The 23,795-nt window shown below is 43.2% G+C and overlaps 1 long non-coding RNA gene across 1 annotated transcript; it reads right to left on the bottom strand.

Annotated features, from left to right (window-relative positions):
- Positions 1-504: 504 nt before the first annotated feature.
- LOC122480129 lies at positions 505-23,795 on the bottom strand. The gene is made up of 4 exons (XR_006296515.1): positions 22,814-23,795; positions 21,822-21,889; positions 1,711-1,889; positions 505-791 (listed from the first exon to the last, which is right to left on the bottom strand). It is a non-coding gene; the product is annotated as an uncharacterized LOC122480129 (long non-coding RNA).

Raw genomic sequence — 23,795 nt, 5'->3', positions numbered from 1 at the left:
TGCCTTTGGAGTTTTAGAGTTTTTATTCTGGGCAATGGGAGTGATGGTCGATGCTCTATCTGTGGTTGGGATTCTATACAGGGAAAGTCATTCAATTAAATCAAGCAGTATTGAATTCTTAATTGACACAAATGAGACAGACAGACAGCTGGAGGAGTGGGGGAGGGACGGGGAGCAGGTGCTCTGCATAATGGAGAAAGAGGAGGGGCAGAATATAAATTCAAACTGATGTTGGAGAAGCTCATCTGCGAATGTAGATTTTGTGTCACAAGAAAGGTAAGTTTTGCCACAGCTTGCTTTACATACAGCAGAATGGATCAGGTGGTAGCTTTGCCAAGGATAAGACAACAGGTTTCAAGTGCTTGTGCCATTTTGGCTGCCCCCATGGCCCAGTCTGCCTCTTTTCAGGTACTGTCATTTGTGAGAATCACTCTGGGTAAAACCTGGGTTTTGGTTTTTGGTTTTGTTTGTTTGTTTGTTTCAAAATAACCTCAGCAGATAATGTTTGAATAAAAGAGACCACTTTTTAAATTCCATTTCTCAAATACAGGGATCCTTAGTGCATGAGTTAGGAAGGTAAAGGAAAACCTGTTTCCAGATCTTCAAATGCCAGATATATGGGGCATTCCTGCAGAGAAGGCATGTCCCTAGACAACTCTGGAATTTCCTCTGAGAATGTTGGGGGCATTTTTCCTCTCAGCACCCTCTCGATCAGAGCTTTGACTCCCCAGCTTAGACAATTCTTCTCTGTATCCATGGGAATTGCTCCCATAATTAGCAGTGTCTCCTGCCTGGAACACAGACAAGTAAATGTTCAAACCTGGCAGCTGATCCTGGGAAGGAGAGCTGATTAAATCTTCCCTGTTGAGAGGCACCTCTTTGATTTATATGTGACACCTACATCCTCCACCTCAGGTTTGTCTGAGGGAAGCAGTTTCACCCACGTCTTCATAACCAGGGACCCTAATATTTAAAGACATTGAATCTTAAATGGAGACTACTGGTTTCTCAAGTCAACTGACTCAGGAAAATGCATAGGTGATTTTTCCTCTCTCCTCGCCCCTTCTCCACTAAACACCACCCTGCATTTGCTGTGATGAAAACTCCTGCTGCACAGGTATCATCAAATGCCAGGGGGCTTGAGAAATAAAAGGAGCTCAGAACACCACTAAGTACACATAAGTATTAACTACAAATGGAAGCGTGAAGGAGTGGGCAAACTATTTCTTTAGAAGTTTTAGTAAGACAGGCTGGAACCGTCAGGCCGCAAAGTGAATACTCTTGGTGGTATTCCATTCCAGGAAAGCTTTCTACGGGAGGAGGTGGACTCTTATCTGGATGTAGCTAGGATTATGTGCTCCCATTCAAACATGTTCAGGAGAGACAATATCCATTTTCTCCTGACATCAAGGCAGCCTTTTAAGTTTATCCAGATTTATTTTGGTTAGTGCAATAAAAAAGCCAGGTTGGAGAGTTCTGCCTAACAAAAATAAAGCCATTGTATGTTTAAAATTTCCCACTGAAAGCCCGCTTTTAAAGCAGTTTGCTGCTCTCCAGCTCCAGCCAACTCGCAATACTTGCGTTCAGGCAGGTTGGCTGAGAACAAAGCAAATTTGCTTCGCACACAACAGCCTAAACCTACACTCTTAGGACAAAAGTTTTCCTTAGCAATGTTTTGTACATGGCTCTGGTTAAGGGCCATTCACTTACCTCCAACCTCTTTCTCCTAGGAGACAAAGGCACCTTTGGGCTGCGGTGACATGGGAGAGTTAGAATCAGATTTGTTATCGGCGTTGCAGCCTTCAATTTCAGTAAGAGGCTAAATGTGTCTATTCCGACTACAGGAAGGCAGTCTTTAGAACCCCTGGAGCACTTGGCCAATTATGCACCTGCAAATATACCATACAGGACATTTCAGGTTCCTAAGCACTTTGAAAACCGATGCTTAAACCGTCTCCAGGGATCCTATCACCCACCTCGAATAATAGCTGCTTTGGAATCTGTTGTTGGCACCAGAAAAAGAAAAGAATCCTCTGAAGTCATTCTAAAGCCATTTTTATTGTGCATTTTCAAACAAAGAACCTCACCAAAAGAACTCGTTACAAAATCAGGGTAGAAAGTCAAACTCATCTCATCTAAGAGTCAATTACCCTGGCAATTTTGTGAAGGGATGGGAAATGAGTGTTAGGGGAGAGAATTGTGGCGAGAGGGTGGGAGTGGCTTTTAAACCCCCCTGGGTGAGGAGGGTGTTCCCACTGACTCTAAACTCTAACAATTACAACAGGAGGGCCTCTGTGACTTTCTGGCTATAAACTTTTTTTTTTTTTATGATTATTAACTGGGCGAAATCTAGAATATGTGGAATTTCAACCTCCGTTTGCTTCTTTCCGAGAAATTTGTTTCTGTACAGAGTACGATATAACCTAAGGCTCAGAATTTATATCGGCTACCGTGATGTTCCTTGCTGAAAAGCCACCTTCTTCCATGTCTTACTTCCAATAAGGAGGCAGATGCCCTACTTGCTGTTTATCTCAGGAAAGAAATACATGTGGGAAAAGAAGCAATTTTCTCCTCATTGCAATTAAATTAAGCCATGACCACCTGTTGTGGGATTATCCTGCCATCTGCTGGTCAAAAGAGAAATAACAGCAGACAAACGAGATGGATGAGGTAGACTGTCCCTCAGCTGATTGAAGGCTTTTGGCATAGCTAAAATCTTCCTTCTTTTAAGAGTATCACTCTCTTTTTATTATTGTGAGGTAGCAAAAATGGGATTCATATCAGGAATACTTATGGCGAGTCCAAGAAAGGCCGGTATAATCCTTTTTGAAAACAACTGGCAATATTTTATCAAGAGTGGGAGAACGTTCTTCACCTTGACTTCGTCATTCCACTCCTGGAAACCTGTTCTAAGGGATGAATTCAAAATTCAGAAGAAGCCGTGTGCGCAAAGCTGTTCATCACAAAGATCGTTTTATGTTGGAAAAAATGTTTAAAATATGCAACCCAAATATCTGCCAATTAGTAATTAGTCAAAACAATCCACTTGGAATATTCTGAAGCTGTTAAAAATAATTATATTAAAAAATTATGACTACACGATGAAGTGCTTATATTATAATGCAACATGAAAAAAAAAGCAGATTGAAACCTAAGCATAGGGGTGCCTGGGTGGCCCAGTCGGTTAGGTGGCTGTCTCTTGATTTCGGCTCAGGTTATGATCTCACGGTTGGTGAGTTCAAGCCCTGCGTCGGGTTCTGCACTGACAGCTCGGAGCCTGCTTGGGATTCTCTCTCTCTCTCTCTCTCTCTCTCTCTCTCTCTCCCCCCCTTTCCCCCTCTCTCTCTGCCCCTCCCCCACTCATGCTTTTTCTCTCTCACTCTCTCTCTAAAAAGAAATAGATTAAACCTAAAATAAGAATCCTAAGCATGGAAAAAAAAAAATTGGGGGGAGGGGGGGAAGCCACACCAAAATATTACTGGTAATTCTTTGTGAGGGCATAAGGGGCTAAATATTTTTTCCTAGGTTTTAGTCTTTTCCAAATTGATTTTTAACAAGTATATATTAGCTTGTGTAATGGAGGGAAAACTCGTTTCCCCTAAAAGATGCCAAGGTTCTTATTCATTCCTCATTTTACTAAAAAACATTTAAAACTCCCACAAATCCTGCCTGACCATCACAACTCACTTCAGCTCTATAGGGCTCTAGCCTTTTATCTGTCAATTGCTTCCCTCCCCTCCCAGGGTTGTTCAAGGATCAATCCAATAATGGATGTGAAAGTACTTTGAGGAATGTGATATTCCATATGATTTGTTATTAATAATTAATTTTGTCTACAGGTTCTCCCCAGTCTTATCCATTACCCTGATTTCTTGTCTGAAATCAATAGGGAAAATACAAAACCTTTTATTTCCCCCCTCACTCTTGGCAAAATAATACTTTGTAATCTTGGTAAAAGGCACCACTCTCCATTCAGGAATCCAAGTTCTATGGGTGCCTCCCTTGAGCTCTTGATTTGGCTATTCTAAATGTCTCCTGTCTGATCTCCCTGTCTGGGGTGTCTCTTCCTCCACGTTGTTCACACTAGTGGCAGCCAGAATGATCACTCTAAAATGCAAGGTTGGCCAAACCATTCCCCAGCTCAGAATCCTTCAGTGGCTCTCACTGCTTTATGGAGTTAAGTTTAACCCCCTAGTCTTGGCATCCAAGGTCTCCGTGTTGATCCTTCAAGTCTGATTTGTCAGGCTATTTCACACGTCTTTGATTTTGCTTGGGCTGTTCCCTCTGTCAGGAACGCCCTTTCTGGCTGTCTGCCTGATAAATCTGTCCCCATCTTTGGGAAGTCAGTTTAAGCATCAGCTTCTCTTGAGACCTTCCCTGAAACCCTGCCCCTTGATCGAACTGGCCATACCCTCCTTCCTACCAATGGCTCCCTTTCCCCACCATGCTTTAATAATGTCACTTATCATAGAGTTAGGTAATTTTTGATTTCCTTATCTGACTCCTTCACTAGATGAAAAGCTCCTTAGGAATTACAAATCTTGTACTAAGTGGCAAAGCTAGGACTCAAGCCCAGCTTTTCTAAAAGGAGGGAAAAAACCCAAACCCTGTAGTAGATATTATTATTATTCTTGCTCGTCCCAGATCCTCTCAGATCTCTTACCATTCCATCCCATCCCTCCTTTGGTTGCTGTTTGCTTTTGCTTCTAATAACCAGTACCTGAGGCTCTTCTAAGGAGGATGGTCCTCAGGCTACCAGAATGGCTTTGATCCTTCCCTCGTCTTCAGCAAATGACTAATTGGATGTGAGAGTTTGAATGAGAGCCCAGTTTACTTGTCTCCAGTAGAATTTATACTCCTGAGATCCCTGAGGGATTAAGCTGTGCTTTTTGCAACTGCCTGAAATCTCGTTCGCTTGGCTGCTGCTGCTTCTTCCCTGTTCCACTTTCCCTACACCCTTACTGACTTGGAATATTTCTTTAAAAACATTTTTTTTAATGTTTATTTTTTGAGAGAGACAGAGACAGGATGCAAGTGGGTTAGGGGCAGAGAGAGAGAGGGAGACACAGAGTCCAAAGCAGGCTCCAGGCTCCAAACTGTCAGCACAGAGCCCGACGCGGGGCTCGAACTCACGAGCTGCGAGATCATGACCTGAGCCGAAGTCGGACGCTCAACCGACTGAGCCACCCAGGCACCCCGGAACATTTCTTTAATAAACCTCTTATCCAGGAATCCTTGTCTCACGGTCTCCTTCTGAGGCTCCCCCGGCATCCACCTAAGCCTGTTCTCAGTTCCTACTATATGCTAGAAACTCTTGGATGTTGTATAAAAGCTCGGTTATTTGTACCTCACAAACTCACTATGAATAAAGTGTATGTATTTAACTTTTTTACACCCGAATAACAGACTCAGAGAGGCTGGGTAATTTATCCAAAGTCACACGGCACTTGGAAGAGTCAGAGTTGAACCTAGTCCCTTTTACTCCAAAGGTGTGTCTGGGGCACCTGGGTGGCTCAATGTGGGAAGCGTCTGACTCTTGATTTGGGCTCAGGTCATGATCTCACAGTGAGATCGAGCCCCATAGTGGGCTCTGTGCTGGGCATAGAGCCTGCTTAAGATTCTCTCTCTCCCTCTCCTTATGCCCCTCCCCATCTCATGCTCTCTCTCTCTCTCTCTCAAAAGAAGAAAAAGAAAAAGAAAAAAAAAAAAGAAAAAAGAAATAAGAATAACTACCCTATAGGATTGGTTACACTATTACTACAACTGCTACTTATTCAACAGGTTATTCTCCAAAAGGCTGTTGGTTAGTCCTCCTGTTCGTATGTGCATTATAATGCTCAACCACAGAGACTCAGGATGGGCAAAACACTAACAATGAACCACTCACATAAGCCCTGGATGCGACATACTAAGAAGGAGCCGCTGCTCAGATATCAATATTGTTATTTCCACGTGGGTAGATTAAAAATATTGACTTGTTCTCACAGTTCACAAGAGTAAATTCCTATTCCCCCTTGCGGCCATTCCTAGAATTACCACTGCCGCCTAAGTCCTGGACCTTACAGGACCAGACTTGTAAGAGTTCCTAGAGACCACATGGAACTCAGAGGCTACGGAGCTGGAGTCCCAAACCCCTACCTGTCAGAGAAGGTGCTAATGAATATTTTCAGAATTTCGAGAAAAAAAAATCTAGCTAAAATCATTCAATTACCTGCGATGGGAAAAAATTTAACTCTTTTAATCCTCATAGCAATCCTGTCAGTAGGTATCCCGTTAGGATTCCCTTTTTACAGGTAAGGAAAAGGATTCACAGAGTAACTTGTCCAAGTAACAAATAGCAGAGATGGGTTTGAATCCGGGCAGTCTGGCTCCAGGGCCTTACATGTATCTACCCTGCTGTGTGGTTGCATTTTTTCTAGCCCTATTTCCCCAGCACCTTCTATGTGCCAGAACTCAAACTAAGGTCACACCACATGTCCTCACAACTGAGCTGCATTTTGCAAATGAAAAGGCTCAGACTCAAAGGGGCACAAGGAAGCTTTTGGCAGGGGTGGGGGGTAAAGAATGCATTCATTATCTGTTTGTGAAGATGGTTTGACAGGTGTATACAAATGTCAGAACTCAACAAATTGTTCTCTGTGCAGTTCATTATTTATCAGTTTTATCTCAATAAATCTGCTTTTAAAAACAGCATGGAGATACTAGGTTATAACCTTAGACTGGCAAGAATTAGAAAGCTAGGTAATGCTAAGTGTCTGCCAAAATGGGAAGAATATAGGGGCTCTACTGGGAATGTTAAATTAGTGCAGCCATTCTGGAGAGCAACTGTCACTACACGGTCAAATTCATTTTGTCTATAGTCTAGGTCCCAGTAATTCTATTCCTGGGTCAATATTAAAAAGAGAAGAGGGGCGCCTGGGTGGCGCAGTCGGTTGAGCGTCCGACTTCAGCCAGGTCACAATCTCAATAAAAACCTTACAGATCTTTAAAATTTCCAGAATATGGGGCGCCTGGGTGGCGCAGTCGGTTAAGCGTCCGACTTCAGCCAGGTCACGATCTCGCGGTCCGTGAGTTCGAGCCCCGCGTCAGGCTCTGGGCTGATGGCTCGGAGCCTGGAACCTGTTTCCGATTCTGTGTCTCCCTCTCTCTCTCTGCCCCTCCCCCGTTCATGCTCTGTCTCTCTCTGTCCCCAAAATAAATAAAAAACGTTGAAAAAAAATTAAAAATAAAAAGAGAAGAAGCCCATCATAGTGAAACTGCACAAAATCGAAGAAGAGAAAATACAAAAAACGTACAGGTGAAGCAGACTTAAACTACCTGATATCAAGATTATAAAGCTATGGCAATTAAACAGTGTGGTATTATAAAGACATATAGACCAACAGAATAGAGTTTGGGAACAGAGGCACACGCATACAGCCACTTGGTTTTCAGCAAAAGCGCCGAAGAAAGGATGGTCTGTTTCAAAAAATGGTGTAGAAGCAACTGAGGTACATGAGGAGAAAAAACAAATTTAACCCTTACCTCATGTCATACAAAAAATAATAGTTTGAAATGGATCATAGACCTATGCATGAATGCTAAAACTTTTGCAAGAAAACAGAAACTCTTTGAGACCTTGGATGGACAAAGTTTTCGTAAAACAAAACAAGCACATTAACTATAGAAGAAAAAACCTGATAAATTAGACCTTAACGTTAAGATCTTCCGCGCCTCAAAAGACACCATTTAGAAAATGAAGGTAAGCTGCAAACTAGGGGGCAATACTTGTAATATATATTTCCGACAAGGGATCTGTATCCAGAATATGTAAAGAATTCATCAACTCAATAAGAAAACCCAATGAGAAATAGGCAAAAGATTTGTACAGACTCTTCAAGAGAAGATACAGGGACTTCTAATAAGCACATGACAAGGTGCTCAACGTTTATTAGGCATCAGGAAAATACAAATTAAAATTAAAATGAGGGGTGGGGCGCCTGGGTGGTTCAGTTGGTTAAGAGTCCGATGTCAGTTCAGGTCATGATCTCACGTTTCATGAGTTCGAGCCCCATGTCGGGCTCTGTGCTGACAGCTCGGATTCTGTGTCTCCCCCTCTCTCTCTGCCCCTCCCGGACTCGTGCTCTGTCTCTGTCAAAAATAAATAATAAATAAAACATAAAAAAAATTAAAATGAGGGGTGCCTGGGTGGCTCTGTCCATATAGCATTCAACTCTTATCTCAGGATTATAAGTTTGAGCCCCACCCTGGGTATATAGATTACCTTTAAAAAAGAAAAGTGGGAATGCAAGCTGGTGCAGCCACTCTGTCAACAATAGCCAAAGTATGGAAAGAGCCCGAATGTCCATTGATGGATGGATGGATAAAGAAGATGTGGGATATATATACAATGGAGTATTACTCGGCAGTCAAAAAGAATGAAATCTTGCCATTTGCAGCTACGTGGATGGAACTGGAGGGTATTATGCTAAGTGAAATTAGTCAGAGAAAGACAAAAATCATATGACTTCACTCATATGAGGACTTTAAGAGGCAAAACAGATGAACACAAGGGAAGGGAAACAAAAATAATATAAAAACAGGGAGGGGGACAAAACAGAAGAGACTCTTAAAGATGGAGAACAAACAGATGGTTACTGGAGGGGTTGTGGGAGGGGGGGATGGGCTAAATGGGGAAGGGGCACTAAGGAGTCTACTCCTGAAATCACTGTTGCACTATATGCTAACTAACTTGGATGTAAATTTAAAAAAATAAAAAAGAAAATTAAAAAAAAGAAAAGAAAAGAAAATCTTTTAAAAAATTAAAATGAGATGGGGCGCCTGGGTGGCGCAGTCGGCTAAGCGTCCGACTTCAGCCAGGTCACGATCTCGCGGTCCGTGATTTCGAGCCCCGCGTCGGGCTCTGGGCTAATGGCTCAGAGCCTGGAGCCTGTTTCCGATTCTGTGTCTCCCTCTCTCTCTGCCCCTCCCCCGTTCATGCTCTGTCTCTCTCTGTCCCAAAAATAAATAAACGTTGAAAAAAAAATTAAAATGAGATATCTGTATACATCCATCAGATAGCTATAATTTAAACAGAACAATAATACCAAGTGTTGGTGAGGAAATCGAACAACTAAAACCTTCAAATGCCACGTGGGATTGTAAAGTGGTACCTACAAGTATTTTGGAAAACAGCTCTATAGTTTCTTGTAAAATGAAACATACGCTTAACTTTTGACCCAGCAATTCCACTCCTAGATGTTTACCTGAGATAAATAAAAGCATATGTCTATAAAAAGTCTTGTATATGAATGTTTACAGCATAAACCTAGACCCAAATTGGAAATAACCCAAATGTCCATCAGCAGGTAAATAGATAAATGAATTGTGGTATAATAAAACGAAACACTACCCAGCAACAAACGAAACTGATTTCTGCAGTAATATGGATGACTCTCAAAAACATTATGCTAATGAGGGAAGCTAGACAAAAATGAGTCATACTATATTATTCCCTTTACATGAAATTTTAGAACAGGCAACCCTATGTAACATCAAGCATATCAGTGATTTTCTGGGAGTGGAGAGATTAACAATAAAGGAGAATGAGAGAATTTGGGGACTAATATAATTGTTCCATATCTTGGTTGGGTGTTTTATTTTATTTTATTTTATTTTATTCTCTCTTCTTTTCCTTTCTCTTCCTTTTTTTTTCTCTTCTTTTCTTTTCTTTTCTTTTTTTTTTTTTTTTTAATTTTTTTTCAACGTTTTTAATTTATTTTTGGGACAGAGAGAAACAGAGCATGAATGGGGGAGGGGCAGAGAGAGAGGGAGACACAGCATTGGAAACAGGCTCCAGGCTCCGAGCCATCAGCCCAGAGCCCGACGCGGGGCTTGAACTCACGGACGGCGAGATCGTGACCTGGCTGAAGTCGGACGCTTAACCGACTGCGCCACCCAGGCGCCCCTTCTTTTCTTTTCTTTATTTTAAGGAGCCCCAGTGGGGGGAAGGAGCAAAGAAAAAGAGAGAGAATCTTAAACAGGCTCCATGCTCAGCACGAGCCCAACAACACCCCCAACTGTATACTTTAAATGGGTGTGTTTTATTATATGAAAATTAAAACAGTACATTTGATTTCAAAAATAGAAGGATAGGGGCGCCTGGGTGGCTCAGTCGGTTAAGCGTCCGACTTCAGCTCAGGTCACAATCTCGCGATCTCGCGGTCCGTGAGTTGGAGCCCCGCGTCGGGCTCTGGGCTGATGGCTCGGAGCCTGGAGCCTGCTTCCGATTCTGTGTCTCCCTCTCTCTCTGCCCCTCCCCCGTTCACGCTGTGTCTCTCGCTGTCTCAAAAATAAATAAACGTTAAAAAAAAAAATAGAAGGATAGAAAGGAAACAAAAGGAATAAAAGGGTATAAGGGAAGAGGAAAGAGGAAAGGGAGAAGCAGCATCACTCAGGCTCAGAAAGGGAAAGCGATTTACTTAAGGTCATACAGCTAATGAACTGTGGATTTGAGATCCCAACCTAGATCTGACTTCAAATCTCGTCCACTCCTTCCACTCTCTTCCACTGCTCCCATCAGCAAATGTGGTTTGATTGTAGTTCACAGGGTTTGAAAAGGAAAAAACAACCCGAAGGGGGCTTTAGTGGTTTTCAAACAAACAGAACCATTCGTTGGGTTTTATTATTTTTTTAAATATTTTTTTAACATTTATTTGTTATTAAGAGACAGAGCGTGAACAGGGGAGGGGCAGAGAGAGAGGGAGACACGGAAGCAGAAGCAAGCTCCAGGCTCTGTCAGCACAGAGCCAACACGGGGCTTGAACTCACAAACCGCGAGATCATGACCTGAGCCGAAGCCGGACACTTAACTGACCGAGCCACCCAGGCGCCCCCATTGGTTGGGTTTTAATCCCTCATTTCTCTGGACAGTGATTTGCCCAGTGTCACATAGCTGGTAAATAACAGACTGGGATAATAACTCTGCTTCTGTGTTCTGATGATTTCTCCATGGGACACTGTTTCTTCTACTTCACTCCTTCATTTTTCTCTGTCTCAAAGAGTTAAGAAAAGCAGCTCACACAGTTAAGGAATAGCAAAGAAGAATAAGAAAAAAGATGGAAAAGCAATAGTGAAAGGAGTGTTGCAAACAACAAAAATAAGAGGTGATAAGAGCAAGCAATTGGACTCAAATGGTTAAGAAAGGCTTTCTGGAGGAAAGCCTTCGATGGAAACCTGGAAAGACAGCCATAGGAGGTTTGTGAGCAAGAGAGTTTAGTTATGAGGGAGCAGGTGGACTTCACAGGAATATGGCTTGGGAGGCACCCCACCATCCCATTCAGAGTTTTTTCCTTTGGAAACCTGCCAATGTCAAAATGTTATCATCAGAGCCTTAATTTTTTAGGTGGAGATCATGTCTCCAGGAGAATGCAGAGTTCAGTCCTTGGCTCTTCTATCATTTGATAACTGGTGTCTACTTAGTGGTGATGCAGGGCATGAAGAGGTCTGGGGTGAGCAGTACTACCCTGGCCAGCCCCTGTGTGTGGACTTCTCAGGACCACAAAGACAGGACCTGTGATGCTTGGAGCCTGGGGATTGCCAACAATGAGAACGGACCCTTCATTGATCCCTTACAGTAGTACTTAGTGCTAAAACAAACTAACCCACAAAACAAGTTTCTTTCTTGCTAACATAAAATCCAAAACAAGTGTCCCTGATTGACATGTGACCTTCTTTTTAGCAGTGATTCAATAACCCAGGCTCCATCCACCTCATGGCTCTGCCCATCTTCACTGCATGGCTCCCAAAGTGCCCAGGCTCTTCAAACCACAGGAAGAAGAAAGGGCATGGAGAGGATGATTTGGCAGACAGAGTATGTCTGTTCACATCCCATTGGCTAGAACTCTGTCACATGGCCACACCTAACAGCTAGGGAACATGGGAAATGTAGTCTGGCTGCCTGCTTGTTCAGGAAGAGGAAGAAATAGACTCAGGTGGGACACAGGCAGAGGGAACATTGCCTACAGCACCTAACAAATAAATAATACAAATAAAATAAATTACCATTGATTGAACAACTGCTTTACGCCAAAGATGGTGCTGGGCACTTTATTTAATTAACTTGGTCCTCTGAAACACCTCTGCAAAGTAGGTGTAATATAGAGGGGATGATAGGGGTGCCTGGGTGGCTCAGTCACTCTCTCTTTCTCTCTCTCAAAATAAATAAACTTCAAAAAAACCTTAAAGCAAAGCAAAACAAAACTAAGCTAAACTAAATCTCAGAGCTGTTGGGCGGCTTGCCCAAAATCACATTGCAAAAACAAGATTTGGAGTGCTTGGGTGGCTCAGTTGATTAAGAGTTAGACTCTTGGTTTCGTCTCAGGTCATGATCTCACAGTTCATGAGTTCGAGCCCCGACTCAGTTCATGAGTTTGAGCTCTGCATCAGGCTCTGTGCTGTCAGCTTGGGATTCTCCCTCTCTCTGCCCCGCCCCTGCTCCTGCTCGAGCAGGGCTCGTGCTCTCTCTCTTAAAATAAATAAACATGGGGGGGGGGGGAAGAATCATTATTTTAAAATAAAAAATAAAATAAAATAGAAACAAGATTTGAACCCAGGTCTTCAAATGCTAAGACCAGTTCTGGTACCAGAATTATCATTTTCCAACAGGATGACCTTCAGTAGGTAATTTAACCCACAGATAATTTAACCTCATACTCATAAGTAAAATGAGTATAATCAAAGCCTTCTCTCCATAGGTAAGTAAGTAAAGGCATTAAATACTAATAAAGCATTTGGTGCAGTGATTGGCACTCAGTAAACGTGAACTATTGATTAGGGGATTTAAGTTCTTTTATACCATTTGATTAAAGTTCTCTGACATGCCAGTGTTTTTTTCATATGTAAATGGAAATAATAATATCTCCTTTGCTGTTTTTTTAAAGTTTATTTATTTTTAATTTTTTTTTTTTTAACGTTTATTTATTTCTGAGACAGAGAGAGACAGAGCATGAACGGGGGAGGGCCAGAGAGAGGGAGACACAGAATCGGAAACAGGCTCCAGGCTCTGAGCTGTCAGCACAGAGCCCGACGCGGGGCTTGAACTGACAGACTGCAAGATCATGACCTGAGCCGAAGTCGGACGCTTAACCGACTGAGCCACCCAGGCACCCCTTTAAAGTTTATTTTTGAGAGAGAGAGAGAGACGGAGACAGAGGGAGAGAGAGAGAGAACACGTGCACGTGGGGGTGGGGCAGAGAGCAAGGGAGAGAGAGAATCTCAAGCAGGGTCCGTGCTGCCAGCACAGAGCCCCACCTGGGGCTCCCTCTCATGCACTGTGATGTCATGACCTGAGCTGAAATCAAGAGTTGGACGCTTAACCAAGTGAGTCACCCAGGGGCCCCGTCTTTGCTGTTTTTTTTTTTGTTTGTTTTTTAATTTTTAAGTAATCTCTACACCCAATGTGGGGCTCAAACTTACAACCTGGAGGTCCAGAGTCACAACCTCGAGCACCTAGATGGCTCAGTCGGTTGAGTACCCAACTTCGGCTCAGGTGATGGTCTTGTGGCCCATGAGCTTGAGCCCTACATCGGGCTTGTCCTCAGCCTGTCAATGCAGAGCCCAGTTCAAATCCTCTGTTCCTCTTCCCCTGCCCCTTCCCTGCTGTACTCTCACTCTCAAAAAAAAAAAAAAAAAAAAAAAAAGAAAAGAAAAAGGAAAAAAAGAGTCACCTCCTCTGCTGATTGAGCCAGCCAGGCGTCCCTCATTTGTGTGTGTGTGTTGTTTTTAATAATTAAATGAGTTAAAGCCTTTAAAGCCTCTAGTAAAGTGCTTAGCGTGTGGTAAATGGGAGGAAGGAACAGAGATTGCCTTTTAAGAAATACCAAACTAAAGTCATATTTTTTTCCTCCAAAAAATTCGCTGTTGTGTAGGTGCCCATTTGTTGACTGACAAATGAGCAGATGCCAACATCACTGTAATGTACAGCATAATAAATTTCATTTTTCGTTTTTTTAAATTTCATTTTTCTAAAACACATTGCTTTTTAGGCAATCAGAACACGTGCCTGTCCCTAGTCAGGCTTTCTAGCTTCTTAGTTGGGGATCGGTAAATCATTTTCTTTTTGCCATAGTGTCCCTACAAAGGCTGTGGGGATTAGTCAAGACTCTCCTTTGAGATCCTGAAAGAAGGAAAGTGGCTCTATGACTGTGGTCATAGGAACAGTCAGCTACTTCTGAGTCTCCCTACCTCTTCAATTCTTAGGACGCGTACTTAGGGCGCACACAATTTTTTTTACTTAGGAGCTTGTGGCTTTTTTTTTTCTAGGTTCGTAGCTTCATTTTAGAAAGTTTGTCAAATATTTAAAAAATACAAAGAATCACTGTTAATATTTTGTTGTCTATCATTTGGGGTTTTTTTTCCTATATGTATAAAATTGTAAAAATAAATTAATCTTATACTGTATTACACTTGCTTAAGACATTATATCATAAATATTTCCCCATGTTCTTAATAGTTTTCCCAAACAAAATTTTGTGTCTGCATAATATATCATCATACAGCTAGCTATACCATAATGCATTAAAATTTTTTTAATGTTTTATTTTATTTTTGAGAGAGAGAGAGAGAGAGAGAGAGAGAGAGAACACAAGTGGGGGATGGGCGGAGAGGGAGACATAGAATCTGAAGGAGGCTCCAGGCTCTGAGCTGTCAGCACAGAGCCTGACGTGGGGCTGGAACCCAGGAACCTCGAGATCATGACCTGAGCCGAAGTCTGATGCTTAACTGACTGGGCTACCCAGGCACCCCCATATTGCATTTTTTGCATCACTGGTGTATATTTAAGTTTGACCAATTTCCCACCAATAAAATAATGCTGTGGGGTATAGTTGTACATAATTTCTTATTCTTATTCCTAATTTTCTCTTTAACATAAATTCAGTGGTATTCTGGAGCCTATTTGTACTGGCTCCTGAGAGCCAGCTGTGGGCATTGCTTCACAACTACACATTTATGTTAGTAGCTTCAAATTGGCCATTGTGGGAACATTCACATCACAAAATCAGTAAAGGCTACAAATCAAGGGCTGCTCTCCCTGCCCTTGTCAGTTGTTATTTTCCAGTATCCTAGTGTATAAATTCCTCAAAGTAGTATTTCAGAAGCAAAGAATGTGCGCATTTCATACACATTTTAAACATTTTGTTATTACCTTATTGCCCTCCAGAAAGGTGAGGCATTTCTACTGGCAACTTATGAGAATGAAGCAGAGTTGGTGTTTTAGTCAGCTTCCAGTGGAAGTGCAGATTTTAAGAGCAGAAATCAATGAAACAGACAATAGAAAAACAATATAAATCGTTGATTAAGCCAAAACCTACTTCAAGAGTATCGGCAAAATTGATAAATCTCTAGCCAGACTGATCAGGAAAAAAAAAAAAAAAAGAGAAAAGACATAAATTACTAATATCTGGACTGAGACATTTCAGGGACTTGACTCTAGATACCACAGGCATTAAAGTAACAATAAGGGAGGGGCGCCTGGGTGGCTCAGTCAAGCGGTTAAGTGGTTAAGCGTCAGACTCTTAGGTCATGATCTCGAGGTTCCTGAGTTTGAACCCTGCATTGGGCTCTGCACTGACAGTGTGAAGCCTGCTTGGGGTTTTCTCTCCCTCTCTCTGCTCTTTCCCCGCTCGTTCTCTCTCTCAAAATACATAAATAAACTTAAAAAAATAATAAGGGTATAGTATGAACAACTTTATGCCAGTAAATTAGATGCCAACAACCTAGATGAAACGGACAAATTCCTTGAAAGACACAAACGACCAAAGTTCATTCAAGAAGAAATAGATAACCGGAATAGCTGTGTATCTCAGTAATGCAATGTTGGTTTAACATCAATCACTAGACCAAATAGACCAAAACAACAAAAACAACAAAAAGCATATGATCATCTCAAGAGCTACAGAAAAGGCATTTGACAAAATCCAAAATACATTCATAATCAAAACTCTCAGCAAACTAGGAAGAGAAGGGACTTTAGCTTGATAAAGGACATCTAGGAAAATCCCACAGAGAACATCATATATAATGAGGAAAAATTGAATGCTTCCCCCTAAGATTGAGAATAAGGCAAAAATGTTTTATTTTTTTTTTTAATTTTTTTTTCAACGTTTATTTATTTTTGGGACAGAGAGAGACAGACCATGAACGGGGGAGGGGCAGAGAGAGAGGGAGACACAGAATCGGAAACAGGCTCCAGGCTCTGAGCCATCAGCCCAGAGCCCAACGCGGGGCTCGAACTCACGGACCGCAAGATCGTGACCTGGCTGAAGTCGGACGCTCAACCGACTGCACCACCCAGGAGCCCCAAGGCAAAAATGTTTTAAAATGTAATATTGCTCCAGAGATTCTAGCCAATGCAATAAGCAAGAAAAACAAATGAGACACATACAGATCAGAAAGGAATAGATAAACCTATCTTTATTTGCAGAGGACAAGATTGTCTATGTGGAAAATTCTAAGGAATCTACAAAAACAGCTATTAGAACTAGTAAGTAAATTAAGCAAAATAGCAGAGTACATGGTCAATATATAAAAATCAATTGTATTCTTAAAAAAATCAATTGTATTCTTAAAAAAAAGTAACACACAATTGGTCATTGAAATTTAAGAAACAATGCCATTGACAACATTATTCAGAATATTAAATTCTTTTTTTTTTCAACGTTTTTTATTTATTTTTGGGACAGAGAGAGACAGAGCATGAACAGGGGAGGGGCAGAGAGAGAGGGAGGCACAGAATCAGAAACAGGCTCCAGGCTCTGAGCCATCAGCCCAGAGCCTGATGCGGGGCTCGAACTCCCGGACCGCGAGATCGTGACCTGGCTGAAGTCGGACGCTTAACCGACTGCGCCACCCAGGCGCCCCCAGAATATTAAATTCTTTTTTTTTTTTTAATTTTTTTTTTTTAGCGTTTATTTATTTTTGAGACAGAGAGAGACAAAGCATGAACGGGGGAGGGTCAAGGAGAGGGAGACACAGAATCCGAAACAGGCTCCAGGCTCTGAGCTGTCAGCACAGAGCCCGACGCGGGGCTCGAACTCACGGACCGCGAGATCATGACCTGAGCCGAAGTCGGCAGCTTAACCAACTGAGCCACCCAGGCGCCCCAGAATATTAAATTCCTAAGGATGAAGTCAACAAAAGATATAAAACACTGACGTCTACAGAATTAAATAAAACCTCAACAGATGAAGATACACTGTGTTCATGAATTGGAAATATCAATATTGTTAAAATATTAATGCTCCTCAAATTAAGTCATAGATCTAATGCAATCTCAATAAAAACCTTACAGATCTTTAAAATTTCCAGAATATGGGGCGCCTGGGTGGCGCAGTCGGTTAAGCGTCTGACTTCAGCCAGGTCACGATCTCGCGGTCCGGGAGTTCGAGCCCCGCATCAGGCTCTGGGCTGATGGCTCAGAGCCTGGAGCCTGTTTCTGATTCTGTGTCTCCCTCTCTCTCTGCCCCTCCCCCGTTCATGCTCTGTCTCTCTCTGTCCCCAAAATAAATAAACGTTGAAAAAAAAAATTAAACTTTCCAGAATAACCATCACCTGGGTTTGAAATTATGGAAGTCATAAAGTAGTAAATGTTAGGAGCAGAGAATTCCAAGATAGATGGACCTGAATTGAATCCTAACTCTGTCTCTTCCTAACTGTGGGCCCTTGAGTAAATTATTTAATTTCTCATTGTTTAGGTTTTCTCATGTTGTTAGGTACAATTTTCATTAAAATTATGGGTTTCCCTGGGGCATCTGGGTGGCTCAGGCAGTTAAACTTCTGACTTCGGCTTAGGTCATGATCTCATGGTTCATGGGTTCAAGCCCCACATCGGGCTCTGTGCTGACAGCTCAGAGCCTGGAGCCTGTTTCGGATTCTGTGTGTGTGTCTCTCTCTCTCTGTCCCTGCCCTGCTCGCACTCTGTCTCTCTCTCTCAAAAATAAATAAAACATTAAAAAAAAAAACTTAAAAAAATTATGGGTCTCCCTTAAAACACAACTTTGTGACCACTAGACAGGTAAAACAACAACAACAAAACTTTTCGGATAGGAAAACATGAAACAAAATGAAAACTTGAGAAATGAATTGTAATTTCACCAAAATTAAAAACTTCTGCTCTTCAAATAAAATGTCAAGTCTCAGATTGGAATAGTCCCAATACGTGTATCTGACAAAGGTCTTGTACCAGAATATACAACAAATCCTTTACAATCGACAGCTTAATTTTTAAAATAGGGCAGCAGATTTGAACAGATGAAAGAAAATATCAGAATAACTGCGAAGCCCATGAAAAGATATTCAGCATCACTAGTCATTAGAGAAATGCAAATTAAAACCACAAAAGGAAACCTCTTCCCACTCACTAGAATGACTAAAGCCAAAAAGACTAATAATACCTAAGATACCTGGAACTTTCATACATTGCTGGTCATAGTGTAAAATGTATTTTGAGAAGCAGTAATTTTTTGTTTTAATTAAAGGTTCTGTTTTGTTTTGTTCTTTGAGGGAGGGAGAGAAAACACAAGCAGGCTCTCGTCTAGAGCCTGCCGCAGGGCTTGAACCCACAAACTCTGCGATCATGACCTGAGCCTAAGTCAAGGGTCAGATGCTTAACCGACTGAGCCACCTGGGCACCCCTGGAAAAAAAATTTTTTTTTATGCAGTTAAACGTACACCCACTCTGTGACACAGCAATGCCACTTCTATATATTAACCCAAGACAAAGAAAAATTTTTCCACACAAAGATCCTACATGAATATTCCTCTTAGCCCAAGACTGGGTGGAAAAGTGCCCATCAACACATGAATGGATTAAATCAATTGTGATATATTCACTCAGTGGAGTACTTACTCTGCAGCAAGAGGGAATGAACCACTGATAACACGCAACAGCATGGGTGGATCTGCACAGACATGATGCTGCACAAAAAGAAGTCAGACACAAAAGAGCACCGGCCGTTCCGATCCCATGTGTACAAGTTCTCGTACAGGCAACACTACTTTGTGGTGACAAAAATCAGAATAGTGGCTGTCTCTGACATTGAGGGAGATTGAGAAAGGAACACGAGGGAATTCTCTGGGTTATGCAAATGTTCTAGATCTCGAGAGTGTTATGGACTTCACCAGTGTGTTTGTCAAAAGTCATTCAACTGTCCAAAGTGTGTGCCTTTTACTGTAAATCAAACCTCAGTACGGTTGATATGAATACACATGTGGAATTTCCTCTTGGTCTGTCAGCCTGCGGTGGAGTTTAGGAAGGGAACACCCCCCCCCCCCCAGACAGCTCACAATAGGGCTGTTTACAGTCAATGACCTGCCACCCACAGGCAGCTCCTGAGCAACCCCCCACCCCCACCCCCACCCAGGTGTGCCCCTAGCCTCTATCTGGCTCCTTCCTGGTGTCTCCAGGGCTTTTCCTGCTGGTCTCAGGACCAGAGGAAACTCTGGCACGCAACAGACATGGAGGGCCCTCTACGGAGACACACAGGGGCTGGCTTTGCAGTCAGAGACTTGGGGTTCCAATCCTAACAGCGGGGTCCGATCCTGACAGTGGGCTTCCTTCAGAAGTGGGTGACCTTGGCTAACCGACTTAACCTCTTTGACGCGCAGTGCTCCAGAAAGGCAAGGAGGATTTGTCTTTGTATCGTCAGTGCCCAGAACATTCATGTCTTCTGCATGAACTCATGCCCAGTGCTGGGACAGAAAGTCTGTCCTGAGTACTCGTAAAGTAAAAGTGCTAGTTATGTGCTCTCCTGGAGGCAATAGTTGTTAACATTTTAGGGGGTCACAAACACCTTTCAAAATCTGCTGAAATCCCTGTACCCTCTCCTTCCAGAAAAATACCAATATATATGCTGTTTTACATATGCATATAATTTCCATATTCCTGGGAAGCTTAATGGACCCCGAGTTAAGATCCTCTGGTTCTGGAGGGTCTCACCTAGCTCTGCAGGTTCTATCAAGCATTCTTGCAACTTGGCTACCCTTTGCTCTACACCTAATCTCTGTCAGAGCCTCGATTCATATAACCCTTTGAGGATGGTTTGCAGATGAGGAAAATGAGACTGAGTGGCCAAATGACTTGCCCAAGACCACAGAGCTAGTCTTGGCTGGTGTTAAGTTTTTACTTCAGTCTCGTGCTTTCTGATTCCAACCCTCTACTCATGCCTCCAGGTGAGAATTTAATCCCCTTCGAGGGCTCTCTGAAGCCCATGGAAATAGTCTGATTACTGTAAAGCTGGTCGTGATGGTAGGAATGAGTGACTCCAGGCCCATCACAAGTACAGCCCTCAGGCCCAGTTCAAGTATGTGTCATCTGCCCCTCAATTTCTCAATTTGGCCCACAGCCTGGGCAGTGGGTGTGGAGCAGAAGAAGGAAAGAGAAACAGGAAATTATTTAGAATAAGAAGTTTCAGACTGAGTCACACACATGAAGTATAACTCGGAGAGAGGCGCTGGGGTGGGAGGGGAAAAAAGAGAGGGCTCTATCCTCTCCCTGGGGGGCAAAGATGCTTGGATGGATGGCCCTCTCTCCAGGCTTTGGGCGTGGCTCCCTCTACTTAAAAGGGTGGTGGGGACAGGGAGAAAGAGAGACAACTGAGGGGCTCTGGGAGGAGGGAATGGACAGTAGTCAACAAGCGTTAAGTACTTTAAGTAATTCGCATGTGTCAGGCCCTGGGCTATATGCTTCTGATGCATTACCTCATTTTATCTTCACCAAGGAGAAGACACCACTGTCATCCCCACTTTAAAGATGAGAAAAATCAAGGCAGAGAAGTTAAAGGACTTGCCCAAAGTCACACAGATAAGCGGTCAAAATTGGATTCTAACCCAGTACTGCCTGTATGTCAAGCAAACAGTTAAACAACAAAAACCAGGATAGCCTAACCCCAGAGTCTGCACTTAACCAGAACACTAGACGTTTTGGTTGCTGTTTGCTCGTAACTGAGAAGCTTGTAACTGGGAAGACACTTTACACACCAGCTTTTAATGCTCACAATAGCCCTTGGACAGTTGACAGTTGAGGGAACCTCAGAGCAGTGCAGTGACTTGCCCAAGGTCACACGGCAGGTCGGTGTTGGGGCTAGAGTATGATTACAGGTCTGACTCCACATCCAGTGCTGTTCCCACTACCAACTCGCTGCTGCTTTCACAGATGAGTTGGGCAGGAGTCAAGGCAGGAGGGAACAGGTGGGGACCCACTGCATGGGCCTGGGGGCTGGGGGTGGAGGGATAGCCCACGAAGCCCTCTTGCTCACCTCACAGGGTCTTTCTCTCACGGAGACACAGCCTTAGCGCCAACCTTTTGCCTGCTTCTGTAGCTACCTGCCCTGGGGGTGAGCAGGGGAGCTCATTTAGACTTCTCTCCTATTACTGTTGAGTCATTTCTCCCCTGAGTCCCTTGGAGGTAGTGGGAACCCCCTCAAGACATAGAAGCTACTCAGAAGACCTCAGTCAAAGTGGAAGAACTTTCCAACCGTGCAGGGACTGCCTTGTGATGTGGTGGGGTCTCCGTCACTGGGGGTATTTGAGCAGAACAGGATAACCATCTATGGGAGATTCCTGTAGTGGGCGGAGCTTGGGTCTAGGTCTTCGAGAGCCCTTTTGACTGTGAGATTCTGTGAGTCACTGTGGGATGAAGTTCAGCCTGTGCATCAGGGTGGTATACTATGAGATCTGGGGCCAAATAGACCTGGGTTCAAAACCTGACTCAGTCATCTCCTTGCTGGGGGACTGTGGGCAAGTTTTCTCTCTTAGCCTCATAAGACGGAAATTTCAATACCTACCTCATGAGATTGCTTTGAGTACGGGTTTCCTCCACTATCCGAAAGTACGAATGTTTCTATGAAAGCTTCTGTAAGCCAAAGTGACATGTAAAGTGAAGAAACAATTAACGTTAATGTATATGGAATTTTTTTTTTTTAGCTTTCCCAGACCCCAAAAATAACCTCTTAGGCTTCTCTGATACTGTAGGACCCATCTTGCTAACGGATACACAGAACAAACCGAAATCAAGCACAGAGGTTCACAGACCTAGTTCAAAGCTATGGTAGCTCGTGGGAGCCTGGCTAGCTCAGTTGGTAGAGCACGCAATCTTGGTCTTGGAGTCCTGAGTTCAAGGCCCAGCTGGGTGTAGAGCTTATGTAAAAAAAAGAAAAAACAACCTATAGTGGGTTGATGCTGAGTGTAGCTCCCCTGGGAGGAGTTTGGTGGGGCTGCTTTGGGGTGAGCACTGCCTCTATAAGAGCTCACTGCAAACAAACACTCAGTACTATTTATTTTCACTTTTCGCCTTTTTCGAATCGGTGAAAATCCTCTTTTGAAAAATGGGGGTAGCTGCCTGTGTATGTCGTGCTCTGTGTAAAGAAGGAACTCAATAAATCGTTCCTACTATTACGGCCATTAAATGAATGGCCAAATCACAGATTGGCAGGTCCTTTGGCAGTCTTTTATGAGGGCTGGGTCAGAGAAATCCAAGCGTTAACCAAAGTACCAAATGTTTGGATACCTAACATATGTAGGAAACCACCCTTTTTTTCCGAGGCTGCCTGTCTTAGAAACAAGCATGGAGAACATGGTACATAAAGGGGGTAAAATGCAAGAAACGCTCAGGGACTTTGATGTCGGTGCCAACAGTTGAGAATTGTGGGTCCCTGACTCAAGAGGAGACACATAGGCTATCTAAACAGTCCCCGGCTGGGAACAAAAATCTCCTGTAAGATCCTGACAAATCTCATTCGTTCTCTGGGTGAAGCCCAGGCAATGGGGAACTCACTACCTTCTGAGACCATCTGTAGGAAACTCCCCACATTTCCCAGCGTGTTCTCCGTTGTTTTGCCAGCTGGGAACTGGAACTAACAACTACATCCTCTAATTGAGAGCCGACCCCATATCATAGGAACGTTTATGATCACATGGCTGGCTGAGGGGAAGAGTGATGACCCGGCAGATCTGTGGAACATTTAGACTTTGAACATTCTCAGAAGCACAGAGGTGGGACAGCACACTCTGTTGAGAGAGTTTCAGAATCACACAGACTCCGATTTGAGTTCTGCTCTGCCACTCACCCGTGTCCTTGGGCAAACTACTTAACCTCCAAGCCCCAATTTTCCCATGTAGGAATCGGAACTGATCATATCTCCTTCACATGAGGAGGGAAGAGTGACTTTGGAATTTAGGGACATAATGGATTCACAGTTTGTTCCCCCCAAGCCAGGTTATTTCTATCAGTGGGCTTTGCCCAGGGAGTCAGCACCTCAGAGAAGGAAATTCCTGGCTGAGATGCTGCTGGTGGGGAACTGTGTTTCTGGAATCCACTGGGGTCCTGGGGAGCTGTCTTGACTTTGGGAGCATTAGAACAAGCTTAATGGTACAAGCTACACTTTTCATTTCCTAAACGTATGCATATTCATTTGCTCATTGATCTTCAGGTGACATGGTGAGATGGACATGAATTATATCCCATTTAGCAAGTGGGGAAACTGAGGCTCAGAGAGGCGAGTTATTTTGTGCTTTAGAGTTTAGCTGCTAAGTAAACACCTATGGGCTCCCATCCCACCCATCACCAATTCCTGGTTCTTGATTCTTCCCTTTGGTGCCGGGGGCCAATACGGACTGTTTTGGGCCTCAGAGCACCAGCTTCTCTTCCTCCTCCCCAGATGCAGTTCCAGTCTCCTGCAACTCTGAGGGCATAGTTTCTTTCTTTCTTTTTTTTTTAAGTTTGTTTGTTTATTTGGAGAGAGAGAGTGAGCAGGGGGAGG

Source organism: Prionailurus bengalensis, chromosome C1 (assembly GCF_016509475.1).
Source record: "Prionailurus bengalensis isolate Pbe53 chromosome C1, Fcat_Pben_1.1_paternal_pri, whole genome shotgun sequence".
Lineage (NCBI taxonomy): Eukaryota > Metazoa > Chordata > Mammalia > Carnivora > Felidae > Prionailurus > Prionailurus bengalensis.
Note: the sequence above shows the minus strand (reverse complement) of the source record. Positions and strands in the feature narration are given on the sequence as shown.